Source organism: Podarcis tiliguerta (genome assembly GCF_965153285.1).
Source record: "Podarcis tiliguerta genome assembly, chromosome: 9".
NCBI classification, from domain to species: Eukaryota; Metazoa; Chordata; class Lepidosauria; order Squamata; family Lacertidae; genus Podarcis; species Podarcis tiliguerta.
In genome coordinates, this window is record NC_139542.1 from 6,982,709 (window position 1) to 7,008,792 (window position 26,084).

Sequence of the window (26,084 nt, forward strand, 5' to 3'; positions counted from 1 at the left end):
TCAACCAAAGCCTGCCTGAAGAGGAATGTTTTCTCCTGGCACCTAAAGGTATATAATGAAGGTGCCAGACAAACTTCCCTGGGGAGAGCATTCCACAAATGGGGAGCCACTGCAGAAAAGACCCACTCTCCTGTTGCCACCCTCCGGACCTCATGAGGATGAGGCACGTGAAGAAGGTCCTCAGAGGATGAACGCACGAGTCTGGGTTAGTTTATGTGGAGAGAGGTGACCATTGAGGTCCTGAGCTATTTAAGGCTTTGTAGGTCAAAACCACACTTTGAATTGGGCCCAGAAGCTAATTGGCAGCCAGTTCAATCAGGGCAGGATGGATGTAAGATGCTCAAACCGTCTTGCCCCAGTGAGCAACCTGGCTGCAGAATTCTGCACCAGCTGAAGCTTTTAAACCATCTTCAGAGGCAGCCTTACGTATAACATATTACAATAATCCAACCTAGAGTTACCAGAACATAAACAACAGAAGTTAGACTCCTTCTTTTCTTCTTTGGTGATCACTCATAGCCAAGTAAGATTGTCTTCCATGAACAAGGTCTTAGCGGTGTGTCTTTGGGTGACTGTGGAGGCCAATTTTGGATCCACACACCCTTCCACAGTGGGGACATAGGTTTCTGGGTGGGAGTTGATCATGGTGAGGGTTTGCCAAATGTGCCTTCCTCTTAGCTCGTTTCTCCTTTTCGTTCTGAGTTTGAGTGTCTTCAGAGTCCATGACACCTTTGGTAAAGGCTGTTCTCCAACTGGAACACTTGCAGGCCAGTATTTACCAGTTGTCGGTGTTTACACTACATTTTTTAATATATGCCTTGAGAGTCTTTAAACCTCTTTTGTTGACCAACAGCAATACACTTTCCATTTTTAAGTTCGAAATAGAGTATTTGCTTTGGAAGATGATAATGAGGCATCCGCACAACATGACCAGTCCAACAAAGTTGATGTTGAAGAATCATTGCTTTGACACTGGTGATCTTTGCTTCTTCTAGTACAGACATTAGTTCGCCTGTCTTCCCAAGTGATATGTAAAATTTTTCAGAGACACTGTTGATGGAATCTTTCGGGGAGTTGGAGATGGTGTTTATAAGTGGTCCACATTTCGCAAGTAAAGTTGGTAGTACAGTGGCTTTGTAAACAAGCATTTTGGTTTCCCTGTGAATGTCCCGATCCTCAAACACTCTGTACTTCAGTTGGGAGAAAGCTTCACTTGCAGAGCTCAGCTGATGCTGGATTTCAGCATCAGTGTTGTCCCTTGTGGAAAGATGACTGCCCAGGTAAGAAAAGTGATCAACATTTTCCAGTGTTACACCATTAAATTGGATTTGTGGCTCTGCAGAGGGTTTGTTTTGTGCTTGTTGCTACAGCACTTTGGTTTTTTGGATGTTGAGCTTTTCGTAAGCTTCTGCAAAGATATTTAGGATGGTTTGAAGGATATCCTCTGAGTGCTCAGACACTATGTCATCAGCATATTAAAGCTCTATGATGGAGGTTATGGTCACCTTACTCTTGCTTTCAGCCTACTCAAGTTAAAGAGCTTTTCATCTGTTCGATATATGATTTCTTGGATATAGTTAGGAGACAGTTTGCTAAAATCCTGGCAAGAATTTTGCTGGCTGCAGCTAATAAAGAAATGCCTTGATAGTTTTTGCAATTTGTTCTATCACCTTTTTTAAAGAGATTGATAATTTACCTTTAGGGATGCGGGTGGTGCTGTGGTCTAAACCACTGAGCCTCTTGGGCTTTCTGATCAGAAGGTTGGCGGTTTGAATCCCCGCGACTGAGTGAGCTCCTGTTGCTTGGTCCTAGCTCCTGCCAACCAAGCAATTCGAAAGCACGCCAAAAGTGCAAGTAGAAAAATAAGTATCACTCTGGCAGGAAGGTAAACGGCGTTTCCATGTGCTGCTCTGGTTTCACCAGAAGCGGCTTAGTCATGCTGGCCACATGACCCGGAAAAACTGTCTGCGGACAAATCCCGGCACCCTTGGCCTGTAAAGCGAGATGAGCGCTGCAACCCCAGAGTCGTCTGCGACTGGACTTAACTGTGAGGGGTCCTTTACCTTTTAACATCTGCTGGGATCTCATCTCCCAGATTTTTTTGATGAGCTTGTGAAGTTGTGTAAGTTCAATTCCGCTCACTTTGAAGACTTCGGCAGGTATCCCATTAGGTCCACTGGCTTTGTTGTTTTTCATTTGGTTATTAGCTGTACACAACTCTCCCAGATTTGGAGAGACTGCAAGCTCATCTCTAATTTGTTTTTGCGGAATTTATGAGAGGACCTCAGCAGCTATGAGGGAGTTGCGGTTATGAAGATGCTGGTAAAGTTAGGCTATCCTTGTCCAGATAGGGCAAAGCTGGGCCACCAGCCAAAGCTGATAGAAGGCACTCCAAGCCACCAATGCCACCTGAGCCTCAAGTGACAGCAGCGGATCCAGGAGTATCCCCAAGCTATGTACCTGCTCCTTCAAAGGGAGTGTAACCCTATACAGATCAGGCAACCTCCCAGCCATCCGATCTGAGGAACTTACCGCTAGCAGTGCCTCAGTCTTACCTGGATTGAGCTTCAGTTTGTTGGCTCTTATCCAGTCCATTACCGAGGCAAGACATTGGTCCAGCACATCCATTGCCTCACTTGCAGATGTAAAGGAAAAATAAAGTTGTGTGTCATCAGCATATTGCTAACAGTATACTCCAAAACTCTGGATGACCCCACCCAGTGGTTTCATGTAGATTTTAAATAGCACAGGGTATAAAATAGAGGCCTGGAGAACTCTACATTGAAGGCTTCACAGGATTTAAAACCACTCCCCAAGCATCACCCTCTGGGAACTAAGTGCTCCCCAAAAAATACATTTTATGGAATTGAATTATCCTTCTTCCATATAGTATGATGGGACCAGTGCAGATTGCAGCTGTGGATTGGAATTCGAATGTCTTCTTGAAATGGAGGGGTTGTTATTCTGAACTTCAATTATTTAATTTTGTCTAATAGTTATGAATGTTTGCTCACTGACAGTGCCTTTCTGCAACTCTTGAATTAGATTTATATTCATCTTAAGAAAGCCATTAGGAAAGAATAACAAAATAGGATTGGTAAATGTTCATTAAGAAGATGGAAATGCAAAGTCTTTCTCTGCCCTTGGCAGGGTGGGGAATGAAAATTTCCAATCTAAATAAATACGGTTGGCAGCTCATTTTGCTTCCTTGCTGGCAGCAAGGTCAAGGACAGAAATAATCTTCCACCTCTCAATCATACCTCACCTGTACTGCCCAGATGTCATGATTCAGCTTGTTGCAATGGTTACTCATACAGGAAAATGGTTATGTAGAAAAATGTCCAAAATTGTCCAGTGATTAGGGTGCTTTTTAGCCCACAGATCAAGAGGTTGGTGACAGGTTTATTGGAGTAAGTGAACCTTTTTTTTGGACAGAATCACTATCTTCCTCAAGAATCAGGTCAGCTAGTTGGCAGTACTTCTGGAAGCGCAGTTGGCATATATGGATGAGAATCCTTTTTCCTAGCTTTGGCTGGAAAACTTCCTGCAATTCTCCTAGGAAATGCTGGACACTAGTCACTGTTTTCTGTGCTCTGTTCATTTCAGATTGGATCACTGTAGTGTTCTTTGCTGTGTTACCACTGAAGAGCAGAGATTTCAAGCTGTTTTAGAATTTGGTTGCACAGTTATTTACTGGTGCAGGTCACAGAGCCTGTATTTATACTTGCTTTAAAGGAGCTTCATTAATTCCCAGTTAGTTTCTGGATGAAATCTATGATATCATTTACCTTTTTAAAAAAATCTAAAGTGACTGGGGCCACAATCTGACATTGTTTAAAATTCATGCTGAATTCTATAGAGTATGCAAAGCTTGTTGAATATTTATATTAGCTTGTTATATATTAGTTTGTTGAAATCTTAATGAATTTGCAAAGCAGGTCAGTATTATCACCCCTATATTGCAGATGGTGGGACAGTCTGAGAGAAAGAGTGGTATTTTCTAAGGTTAACTACTGAATTTATGATGGTGGTATAATTCAAACTGGGATCCTACTTATCCATAAGTAAATCAAACATTATGCTCTCTGAGCACATGCTCCCAGTTTCTCAATCATCTGAAGTTTGACTGGTTAGTATGGCACTCTCTGTGGTCCTTTCCTCATTGTAGAGTGTTTTTCTTGTGATGTTTAAACTCTGGAAGCTTTTGGGAAGACCTTAAAAGTGTTTCTGTTCCACTGAGCCTTTTGTCTGCTCTCTGAGTCTTTTATTATGATCCTGGCAACTGGTTTCAAATCTGGTTAGCTTTTGAAATTGTGTTTATTCATTTACTTCTTTGTTTTAAATTTGATTTGTTGTGCAGTTTTGCATTGTATTTTACTTCGTGAGCTGCTTTGTGGCCAAAATATATAAAAGGTGTGTGTGTGTGTGTGTGTGTGTGTGTGTGTGTGTGTGTTTGTGTGTGTTTGTGTGTGTATTCCACATCACTGTGTAGTGCTTTGATTAAATATTCTGGTTTTAGATTAAGGAAAATAAAGTTTAATCTATAGATGGGACAATTTGCGAGTGGTTGTGAGTACGGGTGAAATTGTACAATTATTTTGTAAATTTAATCCTCTAAAACCGACTTCCACTAGGATTATATTGGAAGTCAGTTAAAAATTATCTCAATAGCCTTGCAAATATATCTACAAAAGTTACTGGAATTTGTCTCAAACCATAAATTAGTGTTATGCTGATTACATTTCGAACACCTTTGTTTGTATTAGTAAGTACATAATTTAGCCCTCATAAACTGTGTTTGGCATAGGCATTAAAGAGAACCTCAAGCATCATCTTCATTACCTTTCTTGGCATATGTTTTCATTGTGCATAGAAGGCCAACTGACCAAAGAGCCAAACAGTCTGGCTTAGTCTTTTCTTGCCAGCTCCCTGGGAGAATTGACAAGATTCCCAGTTGCCCCCTCAGCAAGGCTCATATGTGCAGAGTTTTGAAAACCCCATAGGAATGAGGACTGGTGCCAAAGCACAGTGAACAGTTGTGGCATCGAAGAAGCCAAAATGCCCCCAGCTGAAAATCAGTGTAGTATAGTTTAGTGTATTGGGTTCAGTCTTGCAGATTTAAACATGCCTCTACCAAAGGCTCAGTGTTTGGGTTTCAGCTGAAACAGGATGACTTGCATATATTGCAATAAATAACTAATTTGTTGCTGATGTACATGTAATTAAGACTGGCACATTCTGTGAAAGTTGAAAATACGTGTGCAACAAAAGGAATTGTGATGCTGGGCAAATCAAATTAGAGGCAGAAAAACCAGAGCAATTTTGGAAGTTGCTAGTCAGAATGCCTTTTGACAGCTAAGCTGGCAAGGAAAGAGTATCGTAGTCCTTGGACCCTAATCAGAAATGACTTCTAGATTTGGAAGCTTTGGACAGTATGAGTCGCTAGCTTAGCGCCAAAGCAGGCTCTTTGGACAGCGCCCTGGTGCTGAAACATGCAGGGCTCTAGCTGCAGGCCTTAGCAATTAAGAGGCTGAAGCAGTAGGAAGGCCATAAAACGAACACTGGAATCAGAAGTATATTTAAGTAGGTTTGGTGCAGAGAAGATACCAAGAGCACAGCAAGTTGAGCAAACACTTAAGGCTTTTCCTTCGTCACCCAGTTATTTTTTAAATTAACCTATAGATTCCTATTAGAATCTTTAAATCTTATTGTTTTTAGCATAATATACATTAGTAGTTTTGTTTTGAATTTTTGCTGCCCTTTTGCAGATGAGCAGAAATTGGGAAGGAAGAACTCCAAGTTACTAAATGGTTTGGGAATGTAAAGAAGCAAGTAGATATTAAATTCACCCCCCCCCCACCCTACTCAAGATTTCTAAGATCATCTATCTCACTGGCTCTCTCACACTTAACCTTTGAAAGTATCAGTTACATAATAAGAATGTGGCAGAGCTGGTGGTATCTGTCAACTCATTTTAATTTCTTACAGGTTCATGAAAATGCTGTCCATAATATGTTAATAACATGCAATTAAAATATGCAAATTTAGTGTGGCTCATGATCTACTTCCTACTTAGCCTTTGGTGCTGAACAAATTGTCCATTCCTAATTTAGCACAGGAGTCTGCATCTTCACTTCTATGATTCACCAAGATTCATGGAGTAATAGGATTTGACCCTGAAAGGGAATTTAATTTGTATCATTCAGAGCCTGACACCTTAATTATGCTTCTGAGCCAAGGGGAACAAGCAGTAAATGGAATGTAGGACAGATACAATATTTGGCAGGGCAATTCTATAATCAATATATAGGTTTGGTAAGAAGTGAGCTGGCTACATATTTGCCTCTTTCAGTGTTCAGGTCATGAATAGCATCACTTTTACAATAACTTTTGTGTATATTTGCCTGCACTTCTTTAAGTGAAACAATATATACACATTTTCCTCAACTAGTTCTATAATATTCCAGTTGCAGAATATTCCACTACAGTGGTACCTCAGGTTACATACACTTCAGGTTACTTACTCCGCTAACCCAGAAATAGTATTTCAGGTTAAGAACTTTGCTTCAGATTGAGAACAGAAATCGTGCTCCGGCGGTGTGGCAGCAGCAGGAGGCCCCATTAGGTAAGTGGTGCTTCAGGTTAAGAACAGTTTCAGGTTAAGTACAGACCTCCAGAACGAATTAAATACTTAACCCGAGGTACCACTGTATTCATGTTACAGTTAAGCATGTTAATTTTTACATTCTGTGATGGTGCCATACTGGAACAACAGTTCCTTAGTTATTCAGATGTGTTTTCACCTTAATAGTCTGAAATTTGATACTGGGTGATAGAGCTTGATTATACTGAGAAATAACAAAATTTGAAAATGTGTAGTCGAAACTGTGGGACCCTTGGATCTCTTATCCAACTGTAGCGGAGCTTGGTACTACTGTAGAAGTGTTCTTGGGATCCCTGATACATGATGCTTGGTCAAATTGTGCTTGATGCATCCTCTCCTGATAGTGTTTGATGGAAGGCAGATAAAGGAAAATAAGGGCTATTTGAGTCTATAATATGCTTATGAGACCCTCCCTACAGGAGGTATCCTGCAGAAGGTAAAAGAAGCCTCACAAAAATATTAACCACCGAGCACACTTCTTAAACGGGGAAGTCACTTAGGTTATGTATAAATTTGGGGGACATTTGCATTCTTTCTCTTGGAGCAATACAGTCACACACCCAGTCACCAGAAATCATACAGACAGTCTCTGATTACAGTTTCATAGGCAGGTCCCCCCTGCACCTTGAGAACCCAGCCTATGTATTACCGTATTTTTCGCCCCATAGGGCGCACCACCCCATAGGACGCACCTAGTTTTTTTTTGGGGGGGGGGGAGTAAAGAAAAAAATTATTTCCCCCCAGGCACGGGGCTGGCGCGGGGGAAGCCCGAGCTTCTCCTGACCCCAGCCCCCAGAACAGCCTGCTATCCGCAAGCCTAGGGAGCCACGCTGGTCTTCAGAATGCCCGCAGCTCATCACAACCTTTGGGAGCCCGGCGCGACTTCGCGCCGGGCTCCCTAGGGTTGCACAGAGCTGCGCGAAGCCTGGGAGTGCAGGCAGCTTTGCGCAAGCCTTAGTTGCAACCCACAGAGCTTCCTGAAGCCTGCATTCGCCCCATAGGATGCGCACACATTTCCCCTCATTTTTGGAGGGGAAAAAGTGCGTCCTATAGGGCGAAAAATATGGTATATTCTTTCTTCATTTGCTGATGGATTATATTTGGTTTATACTTTTCCTCCAAGGTTGGCAGATAGGCACAATTGCTGCACAATTCTGTGATACTTACATGGTGTTCAATGAGACTTACTCCCAGTCTCAGGTAAACTCAGGGTGAGTACCTGACAGATTGATGGATGCAAAGCACAGAAATGTGGGAGATTCTGGGATTGGTGTGTGCGTGTGTGTTTGTGTGTGTGAGTGAGAGAGAATCTGACCCCTGAAATCCCACCTGGAAAAGATCCAAGCACACGGAACAGGAGTCAAAGTGACCCCCCAAACTGTTGCCACCCCACCCTACCCCATCCCTCCCATGCAGTTCGGACTATCTCTCTACCTGTCCATCCTGGAGGGGGTGTGGGGAAGAGGCAGATAAGAGGTCTCCGTTCCTTACTGGTGTGTGTGTGTGTGTGTGTGTGTGTGTGTGTGTTGGATGAGGTGGGGATTTTTAAAATCTCCCCCTCACCAATCTAAAATTAGGAGCCCAAATTTCCTCTTCCCTGCCAAGCAGGTTTCTTTTGCACTTCCTAGATCCACTACTCTGCTGCTCCTCCCCATCCCACCGATTCCCCTTCTCCAGCCCCCAGCCAGGCCCTTGATCTGCATGCACAGGAGAGAATGAGGATTTCCCCTAACTGAGCAGCAGCAGCATTGCCATGTCTCTGCCGATTTGGGGACTTTGGGGCGGCTATCACCTAGACCCCTCCACTCCCTCCTTCCTGGCAGTGGTGTAACAATTTCCCTTGGCATTTTTTCTCAGTCTGGCAAGCACTTCCCTGGCTTTGGGGAAGGAGGTGTGAGAGCTCTGACAGTGTCTTAGAGTCCTCCTGCCTCCTTTCCAAAGCTGGGAAAGAACTAACAAGGCTTTGGGAAGGAGATGAGAGGGCTCTAGGACCCCATCAGAGTCCTCACGCCTCCTTCCCAGTGCTGCCATCACTGCTACCCCAGGAGCTGCTTCCTGTTCCCTGCCCTGGGGCTTCCAAATGTGACCCACTTGCCATGTTTTGGATCACCCTGGGTTGGTCTGAGAGATTGAGACATGCCCAAAGTCAACCAGCTTAGAATAAATATGCAACTTGTGTTTCACACATCAAAGCCCAATATACTAAAACCTGGTTGTGGCTTGCCTCTGTATCTGTCTTTTGTATGTTTCTGCTATGGATGTAGCCTGTATAAGTAGTTTTGTTTGACTCCAACATTGAAGCCTTGTATTCTGACACTGTCTTCTATTTTATTTTTTGTAAGAGGGATAATACAGCTCTCCCAAGCCTTCTAAATATATTACTCCCTAGAGGCAAACTAATAAGATAGTAGTACAAGGACCTGATAATGTAAACAGAAGTAACACACATTAAATAGTTATGCATTTCACACTACATAAAGAGCTCCTAGAATATCATTTAGAATATGGATTAGTTTGAAAGCTACACCAAGCAATAAATAACCATGTATTTTAATAGCAAATATGCTAATACATAAGTGCATGCACCTCCCACCAATTTGGATCCTTAAATCCTCTTATTTGAAAAACTTTCATAGAGAAATTGGTACAGATTGTGGTTTCAAGATAAGGTCATGTGAAGAAATAAATCAGATAGCTGTTTAGTAAGTTTCTAGAAGTGTAAACTTAAAAAAAAAGTCTCTTAAGTCACCAGTTGCAACAATGATTTGCTCTTGTCATCTCAATGCAATTATTTCATCAAAAGATTATTTGTATCTATGTCTGCTTTATTTCTCTCAACCCCCTACTCCCCTCGCCCCAACACAACTTACAGTGTTTGAGGATAGCTTTATCATGCCTTCTTGGCTGGGTGACTTTCCATATGACAAATTTCCCCTAGCTCACCTCCGATGCTTTCCAGGAGCAGAACACAAAGTGAGGATCATTAATAATTAATAGAAAGGTTTTAGCTGAGAAAAATAGGAAAAGGGTATGAAAGCTCTTCCTAAAAACAATATTTATCTCTAATGTAGAATAATAGAATTGTAGAGTTGGAAGGGACCCTGAAGGTCATTACTCCAAACTCCTGCAATGCAGGAATTGCAACTAGATCATACATGATAGATGACCATCCAGTCTCTGCTTAAAAACCTCCAATGAAGGACAATCCACTACCTTCCAAGGGAGTTTGTTCCACTGTCAAACAGCTCTTACCACCTGAAAATTCTTCCTAATGTTTAATCAGAATTGCTTGAATCCATTGATTCAGGCCCTTTTTCAACAAGCCTTTTAAGCTGAGATATTTCCTTGTCTGCACCTGTATTGGAATTGTTTTTATGATAATTTTACTGTTTTAAAATTTGTTGTTTGCCACTGTGAATGGGATATAAATATAATAGATAGGTAGATAGATAGATTCTCTGTCTAGCATCTTAGGAAGAGATTACAAAACATCCTTAGCATGTTAGTTATTTGCTGAAATGTTCTGTTTTATTTCTGTTCATTTGCTTAATGACATACATTGTTTAGCATTAGAGCTAGAAAAGCTACCCAGTCATCTCTGCTATTGAAGGTTATTAGCCAATTATGAGCTCTTGCTTCCCAGCTTAATTGTATAAATATGCTTGTGTGTGGCCATTTGGAAGGAAATGCTGTTATTTTTCTACTCCAACATCTGAGAGCAGAGTTTCTCCCAATATTCTAAGATAAACTGAACACCCTTTTATCTAATCAATGCTTCACACTTTAAGAACTTAAAGTGGATCTTAAGAATGTGAGGAGAGCCTGCTGGATCAGGCCAATGGTCCATCTAATAATTCTAAAATAATAATCCTGTTTTCACAGTGGCCAACCAGATGCTTGTGGAAACCTGCAAGCAGGATTGGAGCACAAAGGCACTCTCTGCTCCTGATATCAAACAGAAATTCTTACGGTCATTTTCTGTTACCTGGGTTTCCTGGAGGCCATTATCATAGGGTCATGATGTTTGGTAGTTGCTTCTGCCAGCGCCATATATATGGGGTCGTAGACAGAGTCTGGGATTATTCTCTCCCTCTGAATTTCTGTATGTTCATGTGTTCTCATTCAGTTATAGTTAGCCAGTGTAGCTCTTAGAATTGCTCATAGGCACTTCTCTAGCATGTTGATTGAGTTGATTATAACCACAAGGGATTTCATTCCTCTACAGTCAGTGTCCTGTGCAATTTGTTTGCCATTGGGATACTGGAAGGTGTTATGCTGTGGTATGTTTGTGGCATTTTTTATTCCTTACTAGACTTCTTTAAGGACTTTTGTATCTGTTTCTGCATTTAAAAGTCTGACTATACTTTGCCTTCTATTGCTATTTTAATCCGCTCATGTGGAATCATAATCAGTCAAGCATTCTGAACCATTGCTGAATATTGAGCTATTTCTAGAGGACATATATTCATCTATTGAAGTTTTCACAGCAAATTAAGCATATGTGTGCATTGCAGAACAGAGTGATTAAGCTTTAATTCATGGTTTGAAATGCTTTAATTAACGACACATTGCTACAAAAGTTTATACCGAGCGAAGTGCAAAATAGTAAAGGTTAAGGCATTTAAGACATGTATTTAATGTTTAAAAAAGTTAGACCTGAAACAAATTGTACACTTTGTAGATTTCATGACTTACACAATTTTGAATTCAAAGGAAATTTTCAGTGTTGAGCATTCCATCAGTAGTTGAATGATATATTGATCACTATTGATCAAATTTTGAACAACCATGGGCCCGGGATAGAACTCTGTGGCACCCCATTTGTCACTTTTTACCATGATGATGAGGAACCTGCCAGGAAGCTAGAGTAGCAGCTCTACACCACCCCGCAATCCACTTCTGATAAGTAGCCCTTCTTCTTTCCTGGCTGGAATGGTGAATGGTGTTTCTTAAATAGTGTTGTCAATCTGTGATGTTTATGTTTGGGTGTTAATATTTTCTCTTTGCCAAAATACATGCCAAACATAACAATATTGAATTATACAACATTCGTAATAAACAGATATTATATATTTGTATACATTGCCTTCTTTACACCACATATAGCAGTCTATTAGTAACTGTAACAAGTAATTTAAGAACAGTTGTATGCATAGAAGCATTTGGGTGCAGTTTCTATATGAAACAGATATTCTTAGAGGCATGTGAAGTACCAGTGAAAACATGGGCAGCCTACTCGTATTCTCATGTGCATTGAGCTATCAACCATGACTTCAAGATTTCTCTCCTGGTCAGTCACTGTCACTTCAGATCCCATTAATGTATATATGAAGTTTGGCTTTTTTTGCCCCAATGTGCATCAGTTCACACTTGCTTACGCTGAGTAACATTTGCCATTTCAATACCCATTCATGCAGGGATGTTTTTGGAGAACAAATCCTTTTTGTTTTTATCACCCTGAATGCTTTGGTGCTATCAGCAAGTTTAGAACCTCACTGGTTACTGCTAACTCCAGAAAAGTTATGGACTTGCTTGAAAACTTATGGACTTACTTAAAAATTATGAACAAGTTCAAAAGCACCAACCCAGAGGCGCCAGCTTGCAAGGGTAATGGGGGGGGGGCGCCAGTGTTGCACATAATTTCCTAACGTTGCATGCTTGATGTCAGGACGTTGAGAGGAGCTGGGGTGGAGCCAAATGCTGTGGTCACATGGCTTCAATGGCCAACGACTCAACCCTACCGCCTCCTGGCACTGCCACTGGCGGGAGGCTGTTTCCACCCTCCTTCCCCTCCACAGAAAGAGAAGGAGCTGCTTACTGTAGCTGTGCCACACTCCACTCTGCACTACCCCATCCCTTCAACATTGGGTACTGAGGGGATTCAAAACAGCTCAGACCCTCAGGAGCTGGTGCTCCTCCTATTCCCCAGACTTGATGAAATCACACACACATATGTAACACCCAGTGGAGTTCCAAGAGTTAGCAAATGCCTCATTGCTCCAAAATTTTGATTGGCATGCAGAAGGCATTGCCACCACTGTCTTTTTAAAGTTACACCACAGTTCTGAAATGGTGAAGCTTTGTTTGATTTGTGTATTACCTATTTTAACCAGGAGATGCTTTAAGTAGAGGAGCTTGTTCTTCGGCTTCTATTTGCAGATGTCTATCAAGATAGAGATGTCAAACACTTTGAACCTTTTTTCCTCACTGTTTGAAATGTTAGTAAAAAATCTTTAAACAAAAACTAAACATTGATTCCATTTTCTTAGTGGGTTTTTTTTTTTTGTTGTTGTCTTGCAAAAAGAGTTGCAAAATGTCAATAGCTGTGTGAATCAAATCCTGAGGAAGCAAGTTCCCCCATATAACGGAAAAATCAATTACATTATAATGCCTGCAAAACTGGCAGTTTAGAAAGTACTATTATGGTTGAGGAAAGTGGGCTGCAGACCAGGTGTTCTCTTCACCTGTTTACTTTGGTTCTCCGCACAAATGCTGCTGCTGTTGGGGCTGAGGGGGATATTGTATTACGCAGGATTGTGGGATCCAAAATTCAAGTTGAGGCTGAATTGCCCATCAGTTTGGAAATAATTTCAGTTTAAAGTTATGGGCTCCAAATAAATGCGTTCAGAATTGGAGTATAAGGTTTTGAAATCAGAAATTACAGTTGAGACCAGGTTGGGACCATTCATTGTTGATCTGTTGTCAAACATAATATATATGAGAAAATGGGCAGCATATAAATAATTAAAAATGTTATTATTATAAAGTAAGATACTGTGGTATCATCGGCTGGCTGAGTCATAGAATTGTAGAATTGGAAGGGACTCCAAGGATCATCAAGTCCAAACCACTGCAATGCAGAAATCTCAACCAAAACGTCCATGTCACATGGCCATCCAATCTCTGCTTAAAGACCTTAAATGAAGGACAGTCAGCCACATTCTGAGGGAATCTGTTCCGCTGATAAACAGTTCTTACCATCAGAAAGTTCTTTCTGATGTTTAGTTGGAATGGCCTTTGTTGTAACTTGAAGCCGTTAGTTTGGGTCCTACACTCCAGAGCAGGAGAAAACAAGCTTACTCCATCTTCCATGGGACAGCCCTTTATATACTGGAAGATGGCTGTCATATCTCCTCTCAGTCTCCTCTTGTCTGGGCTAACTGCCTCAACCATTCCTCATAAGGCTTGATTTCCAGACCCCGCATCATCTCGGTCACTCCCCTCTACACACTTTCCAGCTTGTCAGTATCCTTTTTAAATTGTGGTGTCCAGTGGACATTATTCCAGGTTGGGTCTGACCAAGGCAGAATAGAGCACTATTACTTCCCTTGATCTGGACACTATACTTCTGTTGATTCAGCCTAGAATAATTTGAGTTCCTTGGGCTTCAGCTACTGGGAGCTAGGGCATGCGGCAACTCCCTACACAATGGACTACACATCCCTGACCGCTGGTCTTGCTAGCTAGGGATAATGGGAATTGTAATTCAAAAACAGCTGGACACCTAAGTTTGAGAAACTCTGCGTTAGAGGTTAGAGCTTATGAGGGTCCCTCATTGCTGCAATGGAGTAGTACTTGAGCAAGTTTCCATATTTTTACTTCAGGGAACTCAAGTTCAAGGCCAGGTTTGTAAGTGGGCAGACATCGACAAGTAAGCATATTAAGTTGGCACTCCAAACTGATTTTGTTTTTAGCCTGTAATATTGTCTTTTTAAAATACATTTTGGCTGTATTAGTCACAAATACTGGTGATAAAATGCATCCGTTAGCATTGCTGAGGCTGCTACTAGGAATAGGACTGTGCATTTTGGGTTTCTGAGTGTTACTATATCTCATCAGTCATTTCCTATTCCATGCAGAAATCTTAAAACAATTCTCTTTTTTTGGCCTAGAGTTCTTAGACCATCGCCAGGCGTGGCTCAACACACTTAGAGAGATAGCAACAGCCTGCTGGACTGTCCAGCTTACCAGCTTGTTTCCATCTGTCTCAATAAACCCTGTTCCTGACAGGGTTATTACTGTAGTATTACTATGCCCACCAACCCGTGCCATCATGTTTTGTGCCCAGTAGACCCATTGTTGCTACTAGGAATAGTTTTTGCATATTGCATGCCGTTTCCTTCCATATAGAGAAGCAAAAGTTTTGTTCTCCCACTCTTTTTCTCCCCCCACCGTTGAATAGCTGGAATATGGGAAGAGAAAAGCTTTGTTTCCTTACATTCAACAAAGTGCTGCCTTGTAAATGGAAAGGGCCACATAAGCAATGTCTGTTCTGCAGTGTTCCTATGTGGGAATCTGTAATGTATTTAAATAAAGGTAAAGGACCCCTGATAGTTAAGTCCAGTCTCAGACGACTCTGGGATTGCGGTGCTCATCTAACTTTACTGGCTGAGGGAGCCAATGTTTGTCCGCAGACAGTTTTTCCGGGTCATGTGGCCAACGTGACTAAGCTGCTTCTGGCGAAACCAGAGGAGTGCACAGAAACGCCATTTACCTTCCCGCCAGAGCGGTACCTATTTATTTAGTTTTTGGTGTGCTTTCAAACTGCTAGGTTGGCAGGAGCTGGTACTGAACAACGGGAGCTCACTCCGTCACTGGGATTCAAACTGCCAAACTTCTGATCGGCATGCTCAAGGCTCAGTTTACACCACAGCGCCACCCACGTCCCTCTGTAATGTATTAAGAGGTCCTTAATGAGTATTTTTTGGTTAGTCATTGCCTCTCTGCTTTATTTTCTTCTCTTTAAGCATGTTGAAGCATGTGGAAAGCAGTGTTCATCATTTATATAACACTACCTAAAGCATTAGGGAAGCAAATGGCGCTGTGGGTTAAACCACAGAGCCTAGGGCTTGCCGATCAGAAGGTCGGCGGTTCGAATCCCTGCGACCAGGTGAACTCCTGTTGCTTGGTCCCTGCTCCTGCCAACCTAGCAGTTCGAAAGCACGTCAAAGTGCCACTCCAGCGGGAAGGTAAACGGCGTTTCCGTGCGCTGCTCTGGTTCGCCAGAAGCGGCTTAGTCATGCTGGCCACATGACCCGGAAGCTGTACGCCGGCTCCCTCAGCCTGTAAAGCAAGATGAGCGCCACAACCCCAGAGTCATCCACGACTGGACCTAATGGTCAGGGATCCCTTTACCTTTACTCAAAGCATTATCTCAGTAACAGTAGGTAGCCCAATGTTATTACCCCAATATTGCCATGTGGGGTGAGCTTAGGGAGAGGCTGTGCCTTATTTGGGAGCTGAGTGAAATAAGGATTCTATATCAGAATGTGTAGTAGTTTTATTAATTAACAATGATTAACAATAATAAATGATTAAGTAAATTGGATATTACATCTTTTTCCTCTTCTGCAGCTGTACACAGATAGGTCTGAAAATTCTGCCTGAAATGAAAATGAAATAACAGTGAGGCAAGAAGGAATAAAGCAAAAGACTCGAGGTTTTTTATTTTATGATTTCCTCTGGTATCTCTAGGGACTCTTTGAAATCAAGTAAACGAACTGTTCTGTGGATGGTAGATGTGAAAAAAGGAAAAGAAAAGAGGCATTACAAAAAGGAAATACATTTCAGTGCCAACTCATTTTAAGGAAGTTTTATTGCTTAAAGAATGCATTGAAATGCCTTTTAAATTAGGATATGTGTTTATTTGAACAGATGCTGTCTTTTTTATATATTTTTTTTAAAAACGAGCTTATTTGGTGGGGTAAAAGAAAAATGCTCTCACTGCATGAGTAAATGTAAAGCCGAGATTACCCAAAAGTTTTATTTAAATCTGTTGCCAGATTTATTTTTTTGTTTTTGCTGATGCACTCTTAACACTAAAACATTCAAGCTAAAGGCCTTACATTATTCATTCAGTTACCTCAATGAATCTTGGGCAGCCTCAATAATGCAGACCAATACATGCAGGCAGGCTTTGGCAGTTTGACAGCATCTCAGTGGATCTGAACAACCCAGCTGGTTTGCATCCTACAATACTGATTTTTTGAAAGGGTCTCAGATATAGTTGTTGTTGTTGTTGTTTATTAAATTTCTATACTGCCTTTCATACTAAGATCAATTTTTACAATATAAAAACAAAAAAAATACATATCATAATACATATACAAGTAGACATATTTAGTCAGAATCAGGTGTGTGTGTGTTACAAAACAGACACCCACACCTGCAACATACTGTTAGTCATGCAAATGTGTTATAAAATGCATTGGGTCACATTTTAGCTGCTGCTACATTGTGAAGGAACCTTTGATCTTGGGATTCCTATACAGAATGTGTGCAGCGAGAGTGCAGTCCTTCACGAGCCTTTCTCCAGATCTATGAAAGCTAGTTCTGCCATGAGTCAGAGAGGGCATTGAGTCTAGCAAACTAGAAATCCTCCAAGGGGCAGACTCCTCCATTAAATTGTTGTGGGTGGTAATACCGGATTAAGAATGAAATCAAGGAAACATCCAGAAGAGGAAATGTTATAGTAATGCATGACTTCAATTATTTTCACATAATCTGGCTATACATGGACATTTCTCATAGTATTTATCACATTTCCTTAAAGGCAGAACCCTGAAATTCAAATTTTGCTTCAGTGGAGATTTTGGTAGCAACTTTAGGTGAGATAGTGAGCCTGGCAACTTGTTGTTGTTGTTTAGTCGTTCAGTCGTGTCCGACTCTTCGTGACACCATGGACCAGAGCACGCCAGGCACTCCTGTCTTCCACTGCCACCCGCAGTTTGGTCAGATTCATGTTTGTAGCTTCGAGAACACTGTCTAACCATCTCGTCCTCTGTCGTCCCCTTCTCCTTGTGCCCTCCATCTTTTCCAACATCAGGGTCTTTTCCAGTGAGTCTTCTCTTCTCATGAGGTGGCCAAAGTATTGGAGCCTCAGCTTCACGATCTGTCCTTCCAGTGAGCACTCAGGGCTGATTTCCTTAAGAATGGATGTGTTTGATCTTCTTGCAGTCCATGGGACTCTCAAGAGTCTCCTCCAGCACCATAATTCAAAAGCGTCAATTCTTCGGCGATCAGCCTTCTTTATGGTCCAGCTCTCACTTCCATACATCACTACTGGGAAACTAACACCTGTCAATTACTTTGCTAGCTTGCAAATACTGAAAATAAGGGGCTGTAGTTGATTAACTTTCTCAGTGTGCATTGAGTCAATCTCAACATTTACCAGAACATTTATGTGACAAAATAAATAGCATATGATGATTACTTTTAACATCTGGCTACCATATCCACATGGGCCAGTCATTATTTGAAATGGTAAGGCTGCTTTTGATTAGCCATTTTCCTTGTATGGTCCAGCTTAAAACAAGGCCCAGTTTAAAAACAAATAAAGAGTAGCATATCCACAGCTTATATTTTTTAATAAGACACAGGAATTGCTATGTGCTGCTAATTTCTTCAACATTTCTGGTCTTCTGAATATTGTAATAGGTTAAAAGGAAAGTGATAAGAAAACTTTGTTCCTGGGGCTTAATTAGAATAAAGGATGATAAATAAAATGAATTTATACTGTTATGACAAGTAACTCAATATAGCCTTTCCCCATCTCAATAGAGTTCTACTGCTTCTGACAACAGTGACTAGATATTTCAGAATGTGCAACTTGCACACTTTTATAATTGACCGTATGTGCCGTGCAGTGTTTTTGCCTTGTAACTTGTAGTATCTCTGCTAAATATCTTGTCATGCAGATACTGACTCTGTATTGTTCCATTTCTGTTATTCAAAACCCTTGCCAATTATTCTTACCATCTGTTGGCTAATAGATTTTCAGTGATAGATTTTCTCAGCTCAATTAACATAGTACTAAATATATTCTGCTAGTTCCTGGATAATGTAATGAAATTGACTGATCAATATATTATACTTTTATTTGCACGTCTCAGTTCCCTAGGGATGTGTTGGCTGGGGCTGTAGGGAGTGTTGGTTCAAAACATTTGAAAGGTGCCAGGTTGGTGGAGACCGCCCTGTATGATATCGCCTACATATCTATTTTGCTATTCCTATAAACTGTAGTATAGAAATGCTGCTAGTAATCAAATCAAATAACATAAATTGAACATTTTTCTTGATGCAATACAGAACCTTTTATTCTTGGGGCTCCCTGTGTCTCTTGTTTATTTCAGCTATAGGTTTTTTTGTTTCTGCATCTGTTATTTATTATTCTTATTTGTTTGATTTATATACCACCCTTTATCCAACGATCCCAGCTCTCTACTCTCTTTTCTTACAATGGTACTCTGCACTTACCTGTCTGTGTTTTATCGCAAATATTCAGATAACCAGCTTTATCATTTCTCCTTGTGAATGTAACATCCCATGCCAGCCTTGGTTTGGTTTGGTTTTTCAGTGTTTGTCTCATGAAGTTCTGTTTCATTGTTTGGTTTACATGGAAAAAATTCAATAAAAATACTTTTTTAAAAAAAAACAAACGTATTTATATATTTATTAATTAAAAGATTTCAACACTACTTTCCATTTACAGAAAGAAATGCCAAAGTGATTTACAGTAATAAAACAGAACAAATTTGGAATACATTCATTGGGGAATGAAGGAACAGAATATTAAATAGTGGGAAAGGACATTAATTAAAAAGGAGGGATGTTGTAACATGTTTGTATTGTATGTTACATATGGGATGGTTGCGTTTTTCATGTGCCAATTCAGAAGAACTTTTTGAAAGCTATGGATAATTTATTTTCTGAAATATCAACTGGTGGACATTGTCTTCTATAATAATAAGCAGCTGTTTCTTAATGAAACATTTTGTGTGTGCCTCTTCCCACTCCATATTCAACCCCAAACTGACATATTAATCAGCATAGACAATATGGACCTATCTTATATATTCTGCCTTCACGATACATCCACATCTTCTAAATTTGATTTGCAAAAGCTTGCATAACTATGCTTCTAGAATGAAATATTATCATTTTGTTTACTTGAAGGGCTGCGGAAATAATTACATGTGATAAACCTTTTTGATTGAAAGAAGCAACCAGTGAAGATTTGTTGATGCAGTGCAAATGTTACTTCTGGTTTTAGGAAAGTTAGCATATTAAATCCCTATGTGTGGAGAGCCTTGTTTCCCTCACCTGATGTTGATTTAAAGTCTGAATGGCTCTTTACCGATTTAGAATGATGCACAAGAGGATTTTGTGAATTGACTTTTTAGGCTGATCTGAATGCTGCCTTGAATTTTAGTTCTGCCTTTCCACTTGAGAATTAATTAAATCTCCTTATTGTTTAAACTGTGAAAAGAAGTCTTCATTATTGGAACAAATCTCACAGTTAATAATATTTAAGCTTATCTTTTAGGTGCAATACCCAAGTGCACAGTAAATGTAAATTTTACTTTTGCTGTTTTACTGAGCTATGTTGACCTTTTGCTGTTCTTGCTTATTGAAAAAAGAGAGTCTCTAAACTGTATCAGAAAGTTTCACATAGCAACGGCTCAAACTGAGTTGGAAAGTCAATCTTGCATTGTTATCCATTGAGTACAAACCATTTCCCTTATTCAGAATTGTTGGTTAGAGACAACAACAAGAACAACAATTTTATTTATGCCCCACCCTAACCTGGGAAGACCTAACCTGGGGAGAAAACAGTAAAGACCTGATGAAGAGAGCACAGCAGAGGTTATATTTTCTGAGAATCCTTTGGAAAAATAATATCTCAAAGTACCCGTTGATGGCATTTTACCATTTTACTGTAGAGAGTGTATTAACTTATGGTCTGTGTGTGTGGTTTGGGAGCTGCACGGTCAGGGAAAAAACCAATGTTGTCCAGGGTTGTAAAGACTGCGGAGAGAATAATTGGGTGCACTCTTCCCACCTTGGATCAAATCTATGTTTCCAGGTGTCATAAGAAAGCTGCAGGATAGTGTGCACCCCAGAAATGATCTCTTTCAGCTTCTGCCTTCCGGAAGAAGGTACAGGGTTATAAAGACTGGGACTAGCCGCCTGAGAAACAGTTTCTATCCAAATGCGATTTTGGTTTTAAACACAGTGTAAGGTAGTCTCTATGGGAGTACCGTATTTTTTGCTCTATAAGACTCACTTTTTCCCTCCTAAAAAGTAAGGGGAAACGTGTGTGCGTCTTATGGAGCGAATGCAGGCCGCGCAGCTATCCCAGAAGCCAGAACAGCAAGAGGGATTGCTGCTTTCACTGCGCAGCGATCCCTCTTGCTGTTCTGGCTTCTGAGATTCAGATTTTTTTTTCTTGTTTTCCTCCTCCAAAAACTAGGTGCGTCTTGTGGTCTGGTGCGTCTTATAGAGCGAAAAATACGGTATATTGTATTTAATTATGGGCTATCAGTGTTTTTAGGAGGTTAACCAGTCTGGGATAGCAGGCTTGTTGGTTTTTGAATGTCTGGTGTAGATTTTTTCAATTTCGTTGTTCTGTATGGGACAATGACAATAAAGATTATCATATCGTATCGTACCCATCTGGCTGGGTCTCTCCAGCCTCTCTAGAATTTGGCCCTACTCCTTTCCCACTGAGTGCTCCACCACCTTCTCCCCTGCCACCCTAATCCCTCTGCTCTCCTCCCTTAGCTTAGTGTCCAGCAGCAGGAAGGGGCTGTTTTCCCTTTTATTCACTTTTAGTTGGGTCTATGTGTTGTGTGGTGCCATCACTATCTGATTCTCAGCACTCTTGGAAGATGAGAATGGCAGGCCCAGATGGAATCTCAACACTGGGTTCTTTGCTATGCAGTGCTCCTACTTAAATATGAAAGGAAAGGAAAGAGTGGGAGCCCATCAACCCTAGTCACTCTCCTAGTCAACATCAAGTGGTGGAAATAGAAGGAGGGGGTCCTTTAGCACCATTTAGTCTTCCAAATGTATCTTGGAAAGGTAGCGTTCATGGGCAGGGCTTCATCAGGCACTTTGCTGTGCAGTCTGCCTGCCTAACTAAAAGTTAAAGGGGGGGGGAGGGTGCAGAAAAACATGCACTGACTGGCAGGAGCCCTGGGATAGAGCTGCCCTTGGCAGTTGCTAATGTTGTGCCTGTTTCTTCCTGTGCCACCTGCAGTTTCTGCTTTTGTCAATCTGCCATTGCTTTCTGTTCAGCAGCTTCAGATTTTGTAGCTGGAGTCAGTTAGGGACCTGCCCTCTCAAGCCAGGTGGAAAAGGCATGCTAGGCAGGTCTCCAAGAACTCACAGCCAAGATTTAAATTTAAATGGCAAATTTGAGAAGGCTTAAGTATGTGGTGAACTGAGAATAGGAATTATTCTGTAAGTAGGTCAGAGCTGGCAACAGAATCCAGAAGCAGAGCAGGGTCTCCTGAATTAGCCCCCCGCCCCCCAAATTGGACCTTTCTTTCTGATGAAGGTAGAAGAAATAACTTTAGAGATATTAGTGTGAGGGAGGGAAGCTTCTTTTCAAAATCTAAAGTTATGTGGTAATCTGAGGGCTGCCTTTTAAAAAATGTCTTTTTTTTTAAGGTAAGAGCCACTCTGTGTGGCTAGAAAGCCTTGCTGTCACCATGCATGCTCAAAATCGGCAAACAAATGCCCTTGGGAGCAACAGGGCTGCCCTAGCCTGGAAGGAAAGAGAGTAACCAATTAGAGATCAGATTACATTTAATCAAAAATTGCTATGCAGAAGCTGATGCATTGTGAGTTCAGCATTACGATCCCCATATGGCAGCTGGGGCATAGAGAATAGTGGTTTTTCTATAGTAACCTAGCAGAGGACAAATTCGAGCTAGGAACTCCTTCACCAGGTAAATATACCTGTTTTCTCTTGGCTTTTCCCTGGCCATTAATACCAGTTCCTGGACTTCCTGGTTACTGTGATTTATATTTTAATTTTGTTTTATTGTGATATTTTGCTGTGGTTTTATTTGTTTGTGAACTGTCTTGGTGTTTGAAATAGAAGGCAGTATATTAATTGTTTATATAAAACAATAAATAAATAATAGCTCTACCAACTGTTGGCAACCATTTTTAGGTAGCATCCAAACATTTGTGAAAATAGTGCAGCGTTCTAAACTCCTGCAGAAGTATCTAATGCTTTTTTTTTTTTTTTTGCTGCTTCTCCCTGTGAATTTGAAATGTAACAGGACAGGGATGAAATGTTACATGTGTTTCATTTCCCCCTTCTGAAATTGTACTTTACAAAAATGAAGTAGGTTTTATAGAATCATAGAATCATAGAATCATAGAGTTGGAAGAGACCACAAGGGCCATCGAGTCCAACCCCCTGCCAAGCAGGAAACACCATCAGAGCACTCCTGACATATGGTTGTCAAGCCTCTGCTTAAAGACCTCCAAAGAAGGAGACTCCACCACACTCCTTGGCAGCAAATTCCATAAAGGTGATCAATTTGAGAAAGTTGACCAAATGTGAAAAAATAAACTGCATTCCTTCTCAACTGTAATTACTTACAATGAAATGTTGAACAGATAACTTAAAAAGGACAGTTAAGTATTCAGCTTTCCTGATAATCTGTCTTCACAGAGAGCAAATGGCAAACAGGAAAAAGAGACATTATGTTTAATTAGCTAAATTAAATACCTGTCCAATTATTTCTAGTTTGGCAGAAAACATCTTGTAATATTATAAACAAGACGCTAAAATATGACACGTTAAAAATACCTGTAATGATCTGAGGTAAAAGGGTATCTTAATCTTTTTAAAGATATTTGAGACTAAACTTAACTTTAGTTAAGCATTGCTGTTTGTATCAGCGAAGTTTAGGCTTTGCACAATTTATCAGCTAAGAATGTGAACTTCAGATGCAAAATGATTCAGCTAATTTACACTGTTGCTATCAATAGTAGTAGTAGTAATAATAATAATAATAATAATAATATTAATATATTTATACCCCTCCCATCTGGCTGGGCTTCCCCAGCCACTCTGGGCGGCTTCCAACAAAATATTAAAATACCGTAATACATCAAGCATCATAGGAAATCTGAATCAGTATGGAACAGTTGTCTGTTTCCAAAGGATGGGTTTTTAGCCACCAGAGTAAGGAGATCCACAGGTGCTGTCACAGCCATCCCACCTGGCGTGCCCTCCTCTGAGAAAGCAACAGAGGAGATGGAGATCCAACTGCAGAGGCAATGGGTGAACCTAGTGGATGAGGAGGAGATCGTGCCCAAGCGGGATGGAACTCTGTGACCATCAGCTTCTGCATGGGGAAATTCAATACAGTGGTACCTCCGGTTACGAACTCAATGCATTCCGGAGGTCCATTTTTAACCCGAAATCGTTCTTAACATGAGGCACGCTTTTGCTAATGGGGCCTCCTGCTGCCGCCACACCACTGGCACATGACTTCCACTCACATCCCAGGGCAAAGTTCGCTACTAGGAGCATCTACTTACAGGTTAGCGGAGCTCGTTACCCGAAGCGTTCGTAAGGAGGACGGTACGTAACCCGAGGTTCCACTGTAGTGCAACCCAGTTTCCATGGAAAACTCACTGGTGTGCCCAACCAGGTAGGATTGAACTCTGTGGGTAAAGTCTGAGGGAGTTAAGAGGACACTTAATGTCAAGTAAGGAGAGGGAAAGGCCATAGATACACATCCATGTGGATAAACTGGATAAAGTAGACTATAAATTGCTCTGGCCAGGAGCAGTGTAGCTAAGTTCATTGAGAAATTAGAGATGTGGAAAGACAGAAGAGGAGGAGAAGGAAAAAAAGAACCAGTGAACAACAGATGATTTCCTATCCTAGCTTGAAGGTCAGAAACTTTATCAGCTTCATTATTGGTGTTCAGTTCCTTTGTCCTAAGGAGATAATGCAATATTATTAAACAGGGTGGTTAGGGTCACTTTAATATTTAAAGTGTTGCTTTAAAATATTAGGCCATTGCATATGTAGTTAAATAACACTATGCTATCTAATTGGAGTACAATGAAGTACAGACACAGCAACAAGGCCCCAAGTTGACAGCTTTACTGTCTAATAGGCTGATGTTGGAAACAAAGAGGCCCTTTGGGGCCAAGTGATAGAAAATGAGTGTGTTGCTTTCAGCTCTGGAAAATGTTGAGAATGTTTTGCATGTGAGCATTTGTACTGTGTAATAGATAGACTTCATTAATTTCATAGCCAGTACCCTGTACTCACGTTAATTAAAAATGAAGCATCATTTGGAAAAACTATAGCATGAACTGTATGGATTGGAGTGGTGGCATTCTGATTATGAGAAGCTTCTGTAGAAGCTTCATGGCTGGGCATGCTGAAGGATTCTTGCCCCATCCAAACTTGTCTGTGCATTTGTGTGTATGAGAACATTGTGCATGTATCTATGGGCATGCAGTTCCTCCCTGCAACTCATCTGGATTTGACACTCCTGCTTTAAAAGCATATTTTTATAGATAAAGTAAAGGTAAAGGGACCCCTGACAGTTAAGTCCAGTCACGGACGACTCTGGGGTTGCTGCGCTCATCTCGCTTTACTGACTGAGGGAACCGGCGTTTATCCGCAGACAGCTTCTGGGTCATGTGGCCAGCATGACTAAGCCACTTCTGGCAAACCAGAGCAGTGCACGGAAACACCATTTACCTTTTCGCCAGAGCGGTACCTATTTATCTACTTGCACTTTGATGTGCTTTCGAGCTGCTAGGTTGGCAGGAGCTGTGACCGAGCAATGGGAGCTCACCCCGTAGTGGGAATTTGAACCGCCAACCTTCTGATCAGCAAGCCCAAGGCTCAGTGGTTTAGACCACAGCGCCACCCGCTTTCCTTATTATTTTATTATTTTTAAATGAATGCATTTCAAGAGGATTTGATCCTTTTCTGTAATACCTCATAGTTACAGTATTGTTATCAGGCAAATTTTGGTAAGGAAAAGCATTTGTGCCTTTTGCATGCACTTTTGTTTTTGTTGGTTAGGACATTTAATTGCATGTAAAAGTGCACATAAATTTCATAACATTGTATAGAATCCATCACTTGGCCAAGACAACTTTGCTTCCTTTCCTATCAACTTCTTCCGCAGTGCTTCCTTCAATTTTACTTTTATATTTGAGTTGAGAAGAAGTGCAAAGCTCACATATTTGATTGTTATCCAAGGGCCAGGGTGTCTGATCCTCAATAATTTTTAAGGAGCCACTTGAGTGAGCTCCCGTGTCCTGATCCTTAGGACAGCCTCCTGATTTATTGCAACCCACTGAAGAAGAGCTTCTTCCAACTTCCTTCCACCATGGAATAAGCAATATTTACTCTGACAGGGAAGGTGTCCCATCCCCTGTCCCCCCCGTGGCATAGAACCCCACAACTCACTGGTCTCTTCCCTGTGGTTATCCTCCTCCTTATTCCATCTCACCACTGGCAGAGCCTTAGTTTCACTCTTTATCCCATCTCCTCTCTCCAGGGCCCCTTCATCACCCTGCTAGTCCCTGGCATTTACTTTGAAATATATCTTTTGAGATAATGTAATTGAAATGTCATTGA

The 26,084-nt window shown here is 41.0% G+C and overlaps 1 protein-coding gene and 1 long non-coding RNA gene across 6 annotated transcripts in view; one reads left to right on the top strand and one right to left on the bottom strand.

Annotated features, from left to right (window-relative positions):
- Positions 1–26,084, top strand: part of CTNNA2 (catenin alpha 2) — a 516,699-nt gene that overhangs the window by 55,750 nt on the left and 434,865 nt on the right. The window contains exon 1 of one of the 5 annotated variants that reach the window (XM_083398288.1): positions 22,380–22,398. The exons of the other annotated variants lie outside the window; for them this stretch is intronic. The gene's annotated coding sequence lies outside the window, so the exon portion shown is untranslated. Of the gene's footprint in view, positions 1–22,379; positions 22,399–26,084 lie in introns of those variants that run through there. 5 annotated transcript variants of the gene reach the window in all.
- Positions 15,930–26,084, bottom strand: part of LOC310657768 — a 40,508-nt gene continuing 30,353 nt past the window's right edge. Inside the window, exons 2-3 of the long non-coding RNA XR_014501915.1 lie at positions 16,510–16,633; positions 15,930–16,047 (exon numbers count right to left, since the gene is read on the bottom strand). This is a non-coding gene — a long non-coding RNA (uncharacterized lncRNA). The remainder of the gene's footprint in view (positions 16,048–16,509; positions 16,634–26,084) is intronic.